The 18328-nt window shown below is 40.0% G+C and overlaps 1 long non-coding RNA gene across 1 annotated transcript in view; it reads right to left on the bottom strand.

Moving 5' to 3' along the window:
* Positions 1 to 2386: 2386 nt before the first annotated feature.
* Positions 2387 to 18328, bottom strand: part of LOC127357747 (uncharacterized) — a 36380-nt gene continuing 20438 nt past the window's right edge. The window contains exon 3 of the long non-coding RNA XR_007882306.1: positions 2387 to 2467. This is a non-coding gene — a long non-coding RNA (uncharacterized LOC127357747). The remainder of the gene's footprint in view (positions 2468 to 18328) is intronic.

The following is an 18328-nucleotide window of genomic DNA, read 5'->3' on the forward strand; positions in this document are numbered from 1 at the left end:
ATCACACTTCAGTCACATTGTGTATTCACATCACTTTTGTGTTCCTGGTTGTGTTGTTGTTGTAAAGTAATGCCAATCATGTAAGATTAGATGACCAATTAACATCAGTTCATGTAAGATCATATAAGATAATCAGATTTCCCACTCACTCTAAACTACGTGAACACTCCGAAACAGATATTTAGCTTTAAAGTAATAACTACATTTACTACTAATAATATTACTAAGGATTAATTAATCACATTACTAAGTGCAACTAGCGTAGACATTTCTTACATTGTAAGGAATACTAGAACTAGAAGTGCAGAAAATGTATGTAAGTCTTTCTTATTTGTTTAATGAACTAGTGACCATTTGGATTTTTCAAAACAGCAAATTAAACCTTTTTTATTTCCCAGCAAAGCATTGTAAAAAAGCATCTATTCTATATATATTGTTGCAGAATATCCTTGTGAACTGAATTGGGTTCAACCCCGGATTGCTCTTGATTTGGTTGGTTTGGTTTGGTTGGCATGCAGACTAGGTTGTTTTCTGTTGTGGCTGGCATCAGTGCTCTCTGCAGACTGACAGCTGATGTGCACTGGATTGGCAGGCCTGGCCCGAGGTCAGAAGCAGACCTGTCATCTTGGTCTGTGAGAGACTCTTGACCTCCTGGGTCGCTCTTTGTCAGCGACGGCCCCTCACTATGCCATGCACTCTGCATTTCATAACCTTAAATCTGTTCCTCTCCTTTGTTGCCGAGGTCTCCTGGTGTACCTCATATACATTAGAAGACTGTTGTAATCAAGACAGCTACTAGACGTTAAACAGAAGAAGTTGCGGCTCTTAATGACAGGTTGCAGAATGTGTTGTGGCAAGCCGTATTGCGTTTTATTTGGGCACCTCTGTGGATATATTTGAGAGAGTAATTGTAGGCAATCATAGTAATTCTCTCTGAAGAAGGTCCAATTTTCAAATACAATGTACTATTCAATACTAAGCCAATCCACATTCAGCCACTTCAGTAGCTCTTGACTAAGGACTCAAAATGGGCAATTTTTCCAATAGTGCTTTAATTGGTCTGTCCTGATTATATAATAAGTAGGTTGTAGTGCATAGTCCAACACCTCATGACTGAATTACCTTTCCTCATTACTTGATTCTTTCTTTTTTCCTGTTTAAACTATTTTCCTTCCTGTATGGCAGTACCCACATATAATTTAGTGGCATCAAGCGGTGACTAACTGAATACCACTCGCCTTCCAAGCATGAAGATAAACATCCAGCAGTTTATCTGGTTTGTACATCCTGGGCTACTGTAGAAACATGGCTGTTCAACATGGCAGCATCCATAGAAGAGGACTCGCTCCCTCTTTAGATAAAAACAGCACATTCTAAGATAATGAAAATACAAAGAGTCTTATTTTCAGCTGATTATAAATAAATGAAAAGAATATTATTATCCATTTCTTCCAGTAGATCTTAGAAGTAGAAGTTACGCAATGGACCTTTAAATGAACTAAATAATGAACGTTAAAACAAAAAACACTAAAAACAAGCATTCATCCCACATATTAAAGCTATTAAAGTAAGTTTTAATAAGAGGAAATTGTCCCAAAAACCTAAAAGGTCCCTGAACGAGCATAATGACCTGAATAGTATAACTAATAAGTAAAAATTACATCCACTGGCAGCAAAACATGGCAAAAAACTCTCATTTATTAGTTACTTAAATTTGATTTTGAGAGTTTTGAAAAAATCCAAATGATCACCTAAGTCATCGGTTACATCAAGTGCATTTACAGAGATTGACTTTAAAGGATGCCATATGTTCCTTCATCTTTCTCTGCCATCGGTCCCACAGAAGTCACCAAGGCCAGATTGGCCCGGCCACGCCAATCACAGAGCAGAATGGGTCTGATTATAGGGCAATCACTTAAATGGTGGAGATGACATCAGTAACCAGAAATTGGCTGACTTTATTTGGTCTCGCAGGGATGGCAGTGAGAAAAGCCTGGCCTGGAGCACAATGACAGACCAGGGTAAATTGGGCTCAGAGAAGTTTCGGTGATAGCAGATGTAATTTCAAACAGGGCAAAAGGGCTGGAGTGCGTTAAATGAAAGGATGAAAAATTGAAATTATGCACTGGCCATTTTGCAAGTATTATAGCGTCTGAAAATCTCTTTTCACGGACATAAAAAAACCTCCATATGACAGTAGAAGAGAGTTTGTTAATCACACTGTTGTGGCCAGGTTTCTATTGTAGTATATTTCTATACTTTTGAACTTGAAATTATATAGACTTCCTTCCCCTGGCATGAACTCCTCACCTCATCTCTGTTTATGGCTTGTTAGGCTGAAATACATCTTCCTCTCCTCCTCTTCTTTGTCCTTTCTCTCCTCCATCTCCATCTCCATCCCCCCTGCTCTGCTGCAACGCTGTCTTCCTCTCTTTTTCCTCGCCAAAACCACAAGCCTGTACTAGAGCTGCAGACAAAGACACAAACACAAATTGGCAACCTCTGGGTCAAGCCCGCATGATAGAGACAGTCTCAGTGGCTGGAAGGAGGAATTCAAGAAAACGGACAAATACAGTTTTATTGCTACCTACCTAAAACAGTTAATTACATATGGTCGCTGATGTGGAATCTTTTCTGTAGGCTGTCTGTGAACAAACTCTGTGGTTCTTTGCAACCTGCCTATTTGACCTTCTCTGTGCATTTTCCTCACACTGGTAGCACTACATTGACACGTGCTGTGAGCTGAGGATATTCACAGGCAAAGGGACAAGGGCCTTCCAGTTTGAGGCAACAAAAGACTCCTTAATCATATTCACTACAGCCCCCTCAAACATTTAGTGTCAAAGGCTGGTGCAGAGTACCACTCTTCTTGACAGCATGCAAGGCCCTCTTATGCTCCTTCCTCACTTCCATATTGCACGAACTGGTGCCAAACTAAAAATACTGCGTGTTTGTAGTTCCACTATACGGGGTGTCAAAACAGAGAGCTGCACATAGGATCCATGTGTTTGCTGTTAAGGCACAAGACAACGCCACTGTGTGTGAGAGGAGCAGTGTATAAATGGACTAAAGAGAACATCAACATAAACATCCACATACATACAGTATATGCATGCAAGTAGAAACAAGACTCAGAGTCTACAGCCACGCTAGCAGCTCTGCTTAGGCACAGCAGTAACCTCGCAAGTCAAGCTGCCTTGCGAGGTCACACTATCACGGGAGAATTGATCTTGCAAGCCTTCAATCGATGTGTTTGTGGTCCATGCGCTGGTACTGGATTAATCAGTGTCCTTTGAGGAAGTACTGGCAGCTACGGGGGTGGGCACTAGGTGTGGAGCAGCAACAAGATACTGTTTGACAACAATGGTGGCTCCCACAGAGGTTAGCGTACATGCTGCAAGCATCTGTTCTATCAGAATTGTATTTCTTACGACTCTAAAGGCTTTTCTCCATAGAAAGGATGTGTTTGGTCTTGTCCCAACTGACTTAGGTAAGTTTGACCATATAATGTATCTACTTAACGTTTGTTGATCTGATTGGTAGAAGTTTGCCCGTAATAGATACACCATCCAATTACATGCTGAATATTTTTTGAAAGTGCCTGCCCTTTTCCAAACATTTTCCAACAAAGACTTCCCAGAGTGCTCTGTGTAACAAACCATCTGGCGCAGTCAGGTTACCATTCAGGGCCACCGTGGCTAGGATTGTCACTGTGTGATCAAAAGGCATCAATACGCCTCAAACATATGATCGAACAGCGTGAGAAAGCCCCTTTCCCAATACCCCTTCTAATGTTGACATTGGGAGGACTACATCAACATTTTATGACTTTCTGAAACTGACAATCCTACAAGCACACCCTGTTGTGAAAAAATCATCAGGGTTTGAATTTCTCCTTGAAGCTTTTCATTCTTAAAACAACTACTTTCGTCACTTTTTGGGTGTGAAACGTGCAACAGCATGAATGCCTCTGAGGAGTGTGGCCGCAATTATCCTAATCTGAATGATTCACCATGTCGTTCACTAAAGCAGACATTTCATCCCACCTTTGAGTGTGGCTGTTTAATTCACTTGCAGCTGCAACAAGCTGCTGGAATTTGAGCTTGGTACAGTGTGTAACAGCTCATTTCTATCAACACCATTTCAAAAACAAGAATCACATCACATATCACAATACACACAGTGCAATAGTTATGTACGGATTGACGAAGGGCAAAAGATGGCTAAAGAGCCCGAGTTTTAGAGGTCTGTATTGCAGTGGAGTGAAAACTATTTTTGAAAGGCTGAATTTGCCCTGGATGGCAGTGACTTATAGCACCTGCCGGAGGGAACAGGAGGTGAACTGGGTGAGTGGATCTAAAATGGTTTTATGTGCTTACTTGTGTGTGTGTTCCTAACACGTATAAACCTTTTTTGCCCTTGTGAATGTTTAGTTGAAAAGACCTTTCTGGCTCGAGCACAGTGTTTGTTTCATGAGAAACGAGAGGCAGCAGAATCAGAGTGTCGTTGGGAATTTGCTTGTGAACAGCCTCTGTTTCCCTCTCATGTCAGAGTTGGGTATCTTTTACCCTGTCAAAGAGGCTGTTTACTGGAAACAAACACTGGCAGAGGCAGTGTTAGTCTCTTTAGCTCCATTTCTGGCTTGGCTGGGTATCGATTTTCAGATGTATCAGGATTCCCTTGTTAGGAAAAATGAATCTGAGAAAACACTCCCTCATGGACAATTGAAAGAAACTGATAACAAATATTTCTGTGATGCATGGTTGCTGCAGTGATACTTCAGTAGACATAGATGTACTCTCAATTTCAAGAACCCTGCTGTGAGAAATACATTGTATATACATGTTTCTTGGATGCAGGGCGGTAGAAAATACATTGCCATAATGTCATGATAGCTTACACGTGGACATTATCCATAGTAAGAAATGACCTGCATGTGTTCCAACCCATCAACAGCCACCACGTGTTAAGGGTCCATTTAGGAGGATTTTAGGAGGATATTGGCAGAAATGGAATATAATATTCACAGGTATGCTTTTATTAGTGTATAAAAACCTGAAAATAATAATTGTTGTGTTTTCATTACCTTAGAATGAGCTGTTGTTATCTGCCACCATGCTGAACCGCCAGGTTTCTACAATAGCCCAGAACAGACAAACCAAATATTGGCTTTAAATGGACCTGAGTATCTAGTCAGTATATTAAAATAATAGTAGATACAGTTATATAGTCTGCTAATCCTCGGAATGCCCAGGAAGACTTAATAAGAGGAAATGTTGTATTAAATCACATTATAATAGATGATCTGAGAAGTGACACTCTTACATTATACAAGTAGAAACATGCAATCATATGCCGTTTTGTTCAAAAGGTCATGTGGTGACGCAACCCTAGCAAAATCACATTTCATTTATCTGTGGCATTAAAACACTCCGTTGTGACAGTGCTTTTCAAATTTATTTAATCCAGCCAGTGTTTTGTGTAAGCCAGGAGAGAGGAGATGGGGCTGTGTCACTGTGCTAATACCTACTTGTGCTCATTTCCCAAGACGCCCAGGGGGAAACAGACCCTGATCCAATTAGCAGCCTGTGAGGAACCTTGTTTTGTCTCGGACTTGTCATCGCTTTCTCCCAGCTACTTCTCTGTTTTTAATTCACTGTAGAGAATGTAAATTTATTCTGTTAGATTCCAGGTATTGATCACTTTCTGATGTCAGATAGCATAAGAAGATAATAAGTGCATGAGGTTGAATCATGATTGTCTGTTTGGACTCATGTGAAGGTCCAGGTTTCATTCGTCTATTTTTGATGAATCCTCTCTTGGATTGAGATGGAGGCTAAAAACATGATTCAACAACCTAGAACAAACAACCTGACACGGTGACACAGCAGTGAAAACAAATACAGGTCAGGCTAAAGATCACTGTGGATAATGTCTCTCCATGTGGCTGCTCTATGAATAAAAAAATCACTTATTTAAGATAGACTTTCTTAAAATAAGTATTTTGGACACTTTGAGCTCAATTTAAGAATTTGCAGATTTGATAAAAAACTGAAAAAAAAAACAAACAACTAAACAAAACTGAACACACACAAGGGCATGGTTGGGGTGACAAAGTTGGTGCAGCCACAAACGGCTTTGGAAGGATTCATCAGCAGAGTGATAATGAGAAGTCTCAAGTTGTAATAGCTACACTGTATAGCTGCATTGAAAAAAAAATCATATGTAACAATTGTTAAAATCTAACAATATATACAGTCACGGATGAAGGTATTGGCACCCCTGGAACTTTTCCAGAAAATGCACAATTTCTCCCAGAAAAGTGTTGCAATTACAAATGTTTTGGTATACACCTTTATTTCCTTTAAGTGCATTGGGACAACACAAAAAAGCAGAAGAAAGAAGTCAAATTTGACATCATTTTACACAAAACTCAAAAATTGGGTCGGACAAAATCATTGGCACCCTCAACTTAATATTTGGTTGCACACCCTTTGGAGAAAATAACTGAAACCAATCGCTTCCTATAACCATCAACAAGTTTGCTACACCTCTCAACTGGAATTTTGGACCACTCTTCTTTTGCAAACTGCTCCAGGTCTCTCAGATTTGAAGGGTGCCTTCGCGCAACAGCAATTTTGAGATCTTTCCATAGGTGTTCTATGGGATTTAGATCCGGACTCATTGCTGGCCACTTCAGAATTATCCAGCGCTTTGTCTCCAACCATTTCTGGGTGCTTTGTGAGGTATGTTTTGGGTCATTGTCCTGCTGGAACACCCATGACCTCTGACGCAGACCCAGCTTTCTGACACTAGGCCTTACATTACGGGCCAAAATCTTTTGATAGTCTCCAGATTTCATGATTCCTTGCACACAATCAATGCACCCAGTGCCAGAGGCAGCAAAACAACCCCAAAACATCTTTGAGCCTCCACCATATTTGACTGTAGGTACCTTGTTCTTTTCTTTGTAGACCTCATTCTGTTTTCTGTACAACAGTAGAATGACGTGCTTTGTTAAAAAGCTCTACATTAGTCTCATCTGTCCACAAAACATTCTTATCCTGAGGCTTACTCAGGTATGTTCTTGCAAACTGAAGTCTGGCTTTTTTATGCCTCTGTGTCAGAAGTGGGGTTCTCCTCGGTCTCCTGCCATAGCACTTCATCTCATTCAGATGACAACGTATGGTTCTAGCTGACACCGTTGCACCCTGAGTCTGCAGGACAGCCTGAATTTGTGTGGAAGTTGACTGAGGTTGTTTATCCATCATTCATATATTGCCAGCACCTGTTACTTGCCACAGGTGAGTTTAAACGAAGATCACATGCTTGAAATGAAATTATTTACCTACAGTTTTAATAAGGTGCGAAAGATTTTGTCCAGTCGATTTTTGGAGTTTTGTGTAAAATGATGTCAAATTGGCTTTTTTCTTCTGCTTTTTTGTGTTGTCCCAATGCACATGTAAATAAACGTGTGTATACCAAAACATTTGTAATTGCAACACTTTTATGGGAGAAATGGTGCATTTTCTGGAAAAGTTCCAGGGGTGCCAATACTTTCGTCCATGACTGTATGTTCTGTGCACAAATGATTAATTCTAGAGAATGATTTATTCTCATGGTGGTTCCCTGCTCATTCTAACTGAATGAAATAGAAACGTAAAACAGATTTATTTAATCAGTCATAGCAAATAGCAGCATTACTCAGTTCCATCACATCCTTAACAAACCAGAAATGTATAATACATCATGCTTTAAAAGACCAACCAGATGCTTCATGCTGACAACAGCAATTCCATGTCCTGGCTAAAGGTTTGAACCGCTGTTATGTTATGTCAATCATCTTTTTTTTTAAATATCAAAATGTCGCCGATTACCACACAAACTAGCTTAATCATAGCCCTGTGTTGGCAGGCGTGACACCGCTTAAAGTCACAACCACTGGGACAGCCAGCGAAAGCAAAAACTCCTTTCATGAGCGTATCATGCTGTTCTGTACTCTGACTCAACACCAGCGACTGAATTCTCCTTTTCATTTTCACGTAAATACCCAAATCGAAGCTGACACTTTATATTTGGTCCATATTAATCCAGGAAACCAGGACCAGGAATTTTCCATCGTAATATATCCCATGTCCCTGTCGTGCGGTGCCAAAGCAGTAAATAAAAGTGGACTCAGACTCAAAGCGTGTCTTTTGTGGGCATTCATGCGCTGGCATATGAGAGCTGTGTGATTTCAAGCTTGTGTGTAAAATGAAGCTGAAAGTAACATTCCTTTAATAAATACAGGAGACTGTTTGGTGTAAGTGAAATAGTTTTATCATCCATGTTTCAGTAAACTCTTATTCTCTGTCATTCCTGATTTCTTTCTACAGGCCCACTGCCCTTTAGAAACAGATACATCATACCTATCAGAGCGTCTTTACAGTCCTCGGCATACCACCATCATGTTTCGGCTCATTCTCAGCGAGTCGTGCCTAATCAGGAAAAATACAAGAAAAGCCTCTCGACTAACCTGCCTCACGAGAAGTGTGAGAAAAGCATCCGCCAGGCTTATCCTCGGGGCGCAGTGTAACGTGAGTGAAATTGTGATCTGTGATTCTTACTAAATGCACTGTTGCAGAAAGTATAAATGTGTTCTCTGGTTCAGAGTCAAGGGAAACAAGCAGATGTATCAAATGAGAGCACCTTGGCTTAAACGTCTCATTTCATGGGGCCACAAACTGAGGACAGAGTGATATTGGGTGGTTCAGCAGATTTGGCACAAAACTCAATCAGTCATATGCTACTAAATCTCTGGTGAGTCACCTCAGACACTGGACTGGGCTTGTAGTAGTTAGTCAACCTGCTCTAAAGGTAGTCTGACCCAAGCACTACGTATAACATTCATAATAATGATGTGAAGATAATAAAAAGGTTTACTGAAGTAGCATTTGGCTACAAAGTGCTTTATAGGTGCACTAATCAATAATTTCATATAAACACTAGATACTTATAGAATACAATACAATAGATACTTTACACCTTACAATACTTTGTAAGGTTTACAGTTTAATCTCAGTACCTGCTTGTACTAATCACCTGCACCCTGCCTCCTCCTGCCTCCTGGGTTTTTGACTTCTAGCCAAAAAAAGCCAGTTAGTTAGTCAACATATTTGGCTGAAAGTCACTAGTTACCAGGGTTGCTCTTTAAACCAAGATGCTGGTAAGCGGGGGACGCAAACGCCACACCTGTCGTGAATTGGGATAATTAGCAGACCTGTCAGTGTTTTATACTTGCCACTCCCTGCTGTTGGCTTCTGAATAGTGCAATATCATTATTGCGGTTAGTGTGACAGCCCTACCCACGCAAACTAAATGTATCACATAGGCGGGGCAGAGCAGTACACAGACTCCCGTCTTTACAGATGGTTGAGTGCCAGCTTCACTGTGTGCATATTGAGTTTTGCCAAGCAATAATGCAGTTGGTTATGCAGGGTTTGGAAGTGCATGCTTTATTAACTGGTACTGAATTCCTTAACTGGATCGCTTGAACAACGGTCATGGATACACATCGATTTGATTGATTTGAAATCTAAAAACACCCAAAAGGTTGCTTTTCTGCATCACATTGCCTCAGTGATTGACTGATTGTACTGTTTTTTTCCACACAGTTCTATGTAGTTTATAATTATAATGGATGCACTCTGCTGCGGGCAATGCTTCTGCAGATATGTCGCACTGCATCCGTGCCCCGTGTATTTTGGACATTATCATGCAAATATGGTTCTTATGTGGATTTAAAGAGCAGAACATTTTTATACCAGAAACTTCACAGAGGCAGTAAAATGAAAAACTGATTCACATTGTCATACACTAATTACAGTTTAATGTAATCAACTTTGATTGTGTTAATTAACTGTATGCAGTAATAGCACCAACATATCATATTATTTGCTAATTAGATGCTTCAGATCAAATTGAAGCATCAGCCAGCTCACACGTGTTAAGTGAATCAAGATGAAAAGTATCATATACTCATTGGCAGTCAACAGCAACACTGAGACCTTTGATTTGGTCAATGCAGAATGTGCACCCAGCAATTTCTACAGTATGTAATCAAAGCAACAATGTCAACTATGCACTGTTGTGTCAATAAGAGCTGCCCGCATTACTATTGTGTTTTATGTTTAAGGGTTAGTTTACTTGAATTACATGAAAAAATTAAGATTTTTTTTTACCCCTGTGGTACTTTGCAATATAGAAAGAAATAAAGAACTGAAAAGGTAATTTGGAAAACTCACCAGCAATATATCTTTTCAGAAACTGCCTTGGATACACTATATAATCAACAGACCCTGTGATGGTTTTCATTTAGACTTCCATTATCTGAAAAAGGGTCCAGGGGGAGAGAATGTCATATTTTGTACAGATTGTAAAGCCCTTTGAGGTAAATTTGTGATTGTGGCCAGTATAAATGAAATTTAACTGACTATTTCCTTTTGACAGCAGAAAATAGCGAAACGTGTTGTGAGTGGGGTCTGTGGATTATCTTCAGAAACCGCAACATCTTTGCTGGAAAGTTTTTTCAATGTTTCCGAAGCTTTGAGCACCACAAACGAAATCCCACTCACCTCCATTATTGGGGTGCCGCCAGAAAACTCTGTGGCCGATATCTTAAAACCTGGCAAAACAATCCACATACCACTACAGTTGGAGTAAGTGGGAAAATATATGGTTTTGTGATTTAGGTGGACTGACCCTTTAAAGTCTGTCAGTTATTTCACCTTGCAACAGTTAGCAGACTGGCAGAAGGGAGCAATAAATGATAACGCATGGTGCATATTTGGGCAACGTGACTAGCGCAGTCATCTGTTATAAATCATGTCATCAGATCAGCCTTACAGCTGCGAGAGCAGAGACAGATTTAAGAGACTCTTTAGCTCTACGTTAGTCATTTTCCTCTTCATGGACATGGAGTGTAGTGGTGCCACTGTTGCCACTGTTTCCACCACTATGACACAATGTCCCCTTCACATGAGGTCACATCTGTCTAGCAGTCCTATCCCATGTCCCAAAGAGGATTTCTAGACAAGAGGGGGGCACGTGTGTGATGTAGCGCAGAGAGAAGACACAACTGGACATGAATCTGTGCCAAGTGGCGAGAGGTGGTGGACTGTATTCACCTTAGGAAAACCACGTCTGCCCTGCTCTCCTTATGTCAGCCATATGAGTGTGTTTCTGTCCGCCTGAGTGAACGTTTCCAACTTTGGCTCGCGTCAAAAAATCCAAGGAATGTTAATGAAAGGGCCGCTGAATGAAGGGGAAAGGGGAAATGCAAAAGTGACGGAAACGGTGAGACGTTAAAGTCAGGTCATGTGCATATTTGAGAGGTCATACACAAACCCCGTGCCATGATCGTTCTTCCCCCCGCTTTCGCACGCAGCCAGTTCAGCCTGTTGCTGTACAGTAAGGATCCACTTCTTGATTACCTGTTTTCATGATTGACGGCAGAAATAATAGTAAAGATGTAAACAGATTGAGGTGATCCCTTAGTCCCTAACTTCATACAGCCATGAAATGCTGTGCAAGCTCTGGCCTGCTGTGCTATGACATAAACTCTGTGCATATTTCAGCAATTATTGTCTTCCTATTTTTCACCTAAAACACAGCAGCAGTAAAAGCATTAAGCTGTCAAAGTCAAAAAACACCTTCAGCAAACTGGAAATGCCTAATAATGCAATCTAAAAACCGTTATTTACATCATATGGCTTGTCGTTAATAACAGACTGGTGAGTGTGAGTGACAGTGAAGGAAGGCTGACGGTGTATCCCAAGCTCACGAAGAAACCAAAAACACACAGTATATCCAGTGAAGAGGTTTGGAGAGATAAAAGATACATATCTCCCATATGAAAACTAACAGCTCAAATACATTTTCCAACATTTATACTATTTATGTAAAGGCTGACAGAAGCCTTTTTTTCAGGCAGCTCCACCCCCCCCACCCCAAGGTACAGTAGGTTAATGACGTTAACACGGATTACACTGTATACCTATGGTTAGTGAAGATGCAGGAGGTGTGAGCACTACAGGGCTAATCTGTTCTGTACCATGGCCTACTACTAATACGCTACTTATACCCATAAGAGCATTTCAGAAGGGAGAATTGCAGTAACCAGCAGCACTATGTGTCAAGTGGTTAATGGCTTCAGGAGAAGAAGGTGAGAATGTTTAGGAAACAAGGAAGGAGAACAAATGAGGGAGCTTAAAGAGAAACCTATTTGTAAATTGTAAAACCAAAGTTCCCTATTGGTTAAACCAGAAGTAAAAAAAGACTGTGCCTGAACTGGACCAGAAAAGGTGCTGGTACCTAAATTCACCCTAACCCCAACCTTCAACACAACATCAACCTAACCCTAATTCTTTTCTATCTCCTTTAACAAGGACATTTTAAGCACTGTTTTCTCATTAAGCATTAAGCTAACTATGTGTTTACACAGAGACACATATAGCGGGTGGTTTTAATCCTCTCTGCCTCTGATTGGCTCTGACCTTTACATTTTCTTCTAACCCTTACCGTCACTCCAAATCAATGAACGCTAGCCAATCAGAGGCAGAGAAGGGAAGGTCTATGTGGAATGCCGGTGGGGAAAAAAACAACGCAGGTCTTTAGGGGATGTGCAAACCCACCAGGAAGTGGGGTTATGCAATAAGAAGTAAGGGTTCTCATGTGGACAAATATCAAAAGTGCCAGTATTCAGTTTTGGTCAGTACAAGCCCATTTCAGGCATTGCTATGTGCATGGATTAAATAAACAAGATACAACGTTAAGTGAGCTTTAGAGATCCCGGTGGTGGATTTATTTTACTTGGGAGAGGCTAACTGTTTTCCACTGCTTCCAATCTTTGAGTTAAGCTAGGCTAATTGCCTCCTGGCTTTAGTTCCATACTTAACTCAGAGACATGAGACTGGTCAACCTTATTATATGAAAGAAAGTGAAAAAGTATGTTTTCCAAAATGACAAATAATTAAATAGTTAATTCCCTTGATTCATATACATACATCACAGTTTCTATTAAACACAGTCCAATGGAGCCATTCAAAAAGCTCTCAAAAAGCATATATGTTTTAAAAATAGGAAATACAGTTCATTTGTTATACCGTCATAAACCTTGCTTTCCAACTGGTTTCATTGACTACACTGAATTTTGGACTTCGGCTAATCTGTAGGCCCAACTTTTGGTCACATTCGACCTGGAAGCAAGACGTTGAGCTGCTTTCACTCGAAGAGCTATTTTTCTCCTGGCTGCAAGAACCATTTGACTTCCACTTACAATGGATTCTGTGTTTCTCATTTTCCAAAAGGATATTTATCATACTTTTTGAAGGCCAAAGCAATTGCTGCATTACAGCGTGTTAAGACCAAAGTGGTTATTTTCTCAGTGCAAAAGCTCTGCTTTGCTCTGCACGATTATAAATAATAGGAATCAATATTTGAATAAGGTCTGGGTGGAATTGCTGGCCCAGCTATGAAGATGTGGATGGTGAAAAGGAATGAGGTACACTCACGCTTCACTGAGTAGCTACTGTTAAGATGCTATGAGCAAGTTATTTCAATAATATATCTTTAATGAAGCTGCTTGGAGGCTAATAGAAAAATTTGAAAAAAATCAAATTTTTTCAGAATCAGAATCAGAAATACTTTAATAATCCCAGGGGGAAATTATTTTTGTTTCAAACTCCAGATATACAAACAATATATATTATACAAACAACATATATAAAGAACTAAATCTAAATATATATATATATATATATATATATATATATATAGCTCTTTTTTCTTTTTTTCTCTTTTTTAGATCTTCCAAAAAAACGGGCCTTCATATAAATGTGTCTTCAGTCCAACGAGACATTTTTCTGATTATTGGGGTTTCGGAACAGTCCTCTAGTTGCTACATTCAGAACTTATAGTTATGGTTTCAGTAAACAAATGAGTTGATTAAATGTCCAGCTGATCATTCACTAAACTCTACTTCTTTAGAAACATTGTTGCTTTATTAGCATTGTATTTTCCAGCATTAATTTTATTTTAGTGTCTTTTTTGCCATTTAAAGACAATGTAATGATGGAAGCCAAACAGAAGTTATGTGTCCTTTTACACTGATCTAATGTGCCTCAGATGAGCAATTTCTCTGATCAGAAATATAAAAGAATTGAAACCACGTTGATTTCACGGATATGTTCCATTCGATAAAAAGGAAGCCTGAAAGCTCCAGGCCATGACCTTCTGACGTGACTTATGTTGTGTACTGCATCAATAACTCTACTCTAGACAAAACCTCAGAACCTCCCCCGTACTGTACCCTTCTCTGTGTGTCTGAATCCTTTGTTCAGAAAATATGAAAATATATAGCTGCTTGGTGGTTGCTGTCGGTTATAATATGCAATGTTTAAGCGTAGCTGCTATATGTCACCGCCCACCAGCGGTCTGGCCAGACATTCTACGAGATATTCCATCACTCCAAACTCATTTCAGTTTTCCACTCCTCCCTGACTTCCCAGGCCTGTGACACTGTAAATAGTAATCCGTGAGGCTTCCGTCAGACAGAAGATTGTGATTCCTGGAGCTTTCCTCTCTGTTTCCGAGCATTCCTCCTTTTGATGGTCGCATTGGCGTTTATGAGCACGGAAAGTTCCTACCTAATTAGGGGTGCGATGGGGAAAAGTCTTTGGGAAACTGCAGGCCCGTCCACATCTCAAGATTGGCCGGTGCACCGCAGGAAGAGAACGAAAAAAAATGACATTTTCTTACGGGTCGATGATCCGTATCATGGCTGTATAAACCTGACTGAGTGACTGGCTCTCTTGTTTTCTCAAGGGACTTGGACAGTGTGCCAGTTCAAAATGAGGGGAATTCAGGAGATGACCTCAGATGGGAGAGTGCCAGGCAGACATCACCACCACTTTGGATCTCTTTGTCCCCTCCAAAAGGCCAAAGGTGTTTAATAATGTGTGCATTGTACCAACAAACACTGCCTCTCAGTTGAGACTGGATCCAAAAGTCATTGATAAAGTGAAAATGCCTTCGACCGAGAGTTTATTAGCCATTGGCTGTGTACAAAGGCCCGGCTGCTCTGAATGGAAATGATTAACTTGGCTGGCCCCGGGTGATGCTCGCCCATGCATCCAGTCTCATTAGTCCGCACCGTCTTCCTGTCAGACCCGCTGTCGGCTTACAGGCGCAGCTCGAGATGCAGAACGAGCTGTTGCCGGGAAACAGTAACCCTGTTAAACACCTACAGTATGAATTAGGAGTCAGCGGAGAGCAGGAGAACAAACAGCTCTGTGGAGGTGATGAAGTATCCAGATTCACACAGGACACGGAGTATGAGGTTGTGTCTTTCCCGCTGATGAGCAGTGTATCAACTGACTTCTTCAATTTGACTGAACATATTATAGTTAGAGGTGTGGAGTAATGTGTAAACTGACATGAAACCACCTTTTATTCATATAAATCAGTGATATGACTCTTTTATGTCTATTTAAAGGAATAGTTCACCTAAATAACAAAAAATATATTTTCTAGTATATCTTTGTATTTACGTAGGTTTTATTTAATTTTCTTCAGTTTTTACTAGTGCTTTATACTGAAAAACCAGCCCCACTTTAAGGAGCCAGGTGAAATCTGTGGGGGTCCTCTACAAGAAGTGTCAAGATTAGGTAAAAATGTAGGAGCCACCTTAAGGCCCTAATTATTTCAGTTTCTTCTCTGTTTTAGGGCTGTATTTTCCAATATTGTTCACAATCAGAAAAATTGCCACACCCTAAATGCCACACAATGAACCTGTGGCCACTAGGGCCTGCTGGGCCCTGTCGTATTCAGGTTGAGGACGATATGTCAGAGATGGATCTCCCCTTTAGCAAAGTTTAGTCTTCGTAACACCTCTCTCTCTCTCTCTCTCTCTCTCTCTCTCTCTCTCTCTCTCTCCCTCCCTCATTTCCTGTGATCTCTCCACAGTCTGTAATAAAGGTTTAAAATACCCATAATATGCTTGACATTTAAGTTTGTATTTCTATTGGTAATTTGTCTTATGATGATCAGTAGCTGCTCATAATTTACCTTCTCATACTAAACATAGTCAATACTTTTATTATTCAAATTCCAGTATTGGAAACACTGTATGCATATTATTATATATTATAGCATTAGATTAATATTGCTCATGCATTAATGTAAAAAGAAGGATTTTTACATTTGACTTGTAGTTGGAAGATGGAGCTAATTTTTTGACTAATTTGTAAGCAACTAATGATTATTTCTATTTATTAATTATTTTCTCCATGAATCTGTTTTTTGTTTGTAAAATAGTGAGAAATGTCACAATTAGCCAGAGCACAAAGTGACACCCTCACAATGCTAGTTTTGTCCAACCAACAGTACAAACCTCAAACTGATTAAAACAATAATTAAAAGGAATAGCAGCAAAAACTGGGACCATCAAATGGCATTTTTGCATGGAAAATTACTAAACAATTATCAAAACTGTTTCCTATTATTTTTTTTGTCAATCAACTAATAATTTCTGCTGTACATTTTCATATATTTTGTGTGCAAAAACAATTAATTTGAAAAGTAACTAAAGTTGTCAAATAATTGTAGTGGATGTCTTAAAAAGTCTGAAATCCAATAATCAAAATTTTAGGATTTCAAAATATCTTAGATTAGGGCACCCAGATAGCTCACCTGTAGAGTTGGCACCCCATGTACCAAGGGTCCTTACTGCAGTGGCCCAGGGGTTTGACTCCAACCTGTGGCCCTTCGCTGAGTGTCATCCCCTCTCTCTCCCCATTTCCTATCTTCAGCTGTCATTATCGATTAAAGGCAATAAATCATCATAAATCGTAAGCTCTGTATTGTATCACCAGATTCTTGAAGTACCTCAAATTTGTAAAAGAAGTAGTAGAAAAAAATGTTTATACAAATTTTAAGACAATATACTAATGTCGTAAGAGATCTGAGATAAAGACTATATTTCCCACTAATTTCTAGAAAAGCTGACTTGAAGTACTCTTGTTTTACTGGCCATTTGCTTTTACTGCATGAAGCAAATCTAATTTCAGAGTTTTCACCATGGAAACCAGCTACCTACACTACACTACCACTGGTCAATGTAGTCCAATGTGCGCCTACGTGTGTGCTGAGGTTAACGTTGGGTCCTGTGTTTAACTGCTGCAGCCGCTGTGTGATTAATGGATCAGAAAGGTCAACAGTAGCAGATCTTAGGGATGGTACTGAACAGGAGCGATGTTGTTCACTCGCTCACGGCTTCCACAGATCTTCCTGTGGATCACACTGCTGCTGCTGAAGGAATTTAACACTGTGGTGATGTTCCTCCTTCTAAGGAAAAGAAAACTCATAATCTTTCCTTCTAAAAGTTGTCAAGCTTTCTTATCATCTCTGTTCCTTTTTTTCCTGCCTGAGATCAATTTGCAGAAGCAGATGTGCGTTGTGGCTGCAGAGGTCGAGCGGAGGTGTTAAGAAATGGGCTGGGTTTGACGGGGGAAAAGACCACTCTGCTGTTGGAGGGCAAAGCATCAATCAAAGTCTACAGAAAGTAAAAAAACACCTGCAGTTATACCTACTCCACACATAACTACTTTTCAACAATATCCTGCAGCATACAAGTTATTAACAGGGTTGTTCTCACCTGCTAAATCTTGCTGTTCACATGTGTCTGCAGATGGTCAATACTACTTGAGACCACAGTCCTTGATGCTTATGTTACCAACAAGGAAAGCTCTCTATTTCTGATGCTTAATTCAATTAATGAGTGTGATTGAAGGTCAGAAGCAAGTAATGCTCACACATGTGGCCAAAAGACATCTGGCCTTCCAAGTTCATTCCTCTGAATGTTATTCCATTGTATAAGACATGAATGTAGAAACAGATTGTAATGTGTACTGTGCACACTGCCAGTTCACTGACGCTGTGACAGCAAATGACAAAGTAACAAAACGGTGCTGTTTAAAATAAGAAACTGAACACAGAAAATCACACACACTGCATATTCTGGCAGTCAGTGATTCCAATTTCCATCCGCATCACAGTGGAGCTATAGAGCCATGTGACAGCGTTCATTTTAGTAAAGCTAGTTTCACAGTAACGAATGACTGACTGTGGATGGAAGGTATTAAAGGATTATTAATTATTAAAGGGAACATGACTACACATACATGCTACAACAAAGCCTGATGAAGACAAATGAGCTATCAGATGATGAGAGGTTTTAGACAAGCAAACAACAACGGTTGGTAATAATTCCCTCATTGCAAAATACATTTTG

Source organism: Dicentrarchus labrax, unplaced genomic scaffold (genome assembly GCF_905237075.1).
Source record: "Dicentrarchus labrax unplaced genomic scaffold, dlabrax2021, whole genome shotgun sequence".
Lineage (NCBI taxonomy): Eukaryota > Metazoa > Chordata > Actinopteri > Moronidae > Dicentrarchus > Dicentrarchus labrax.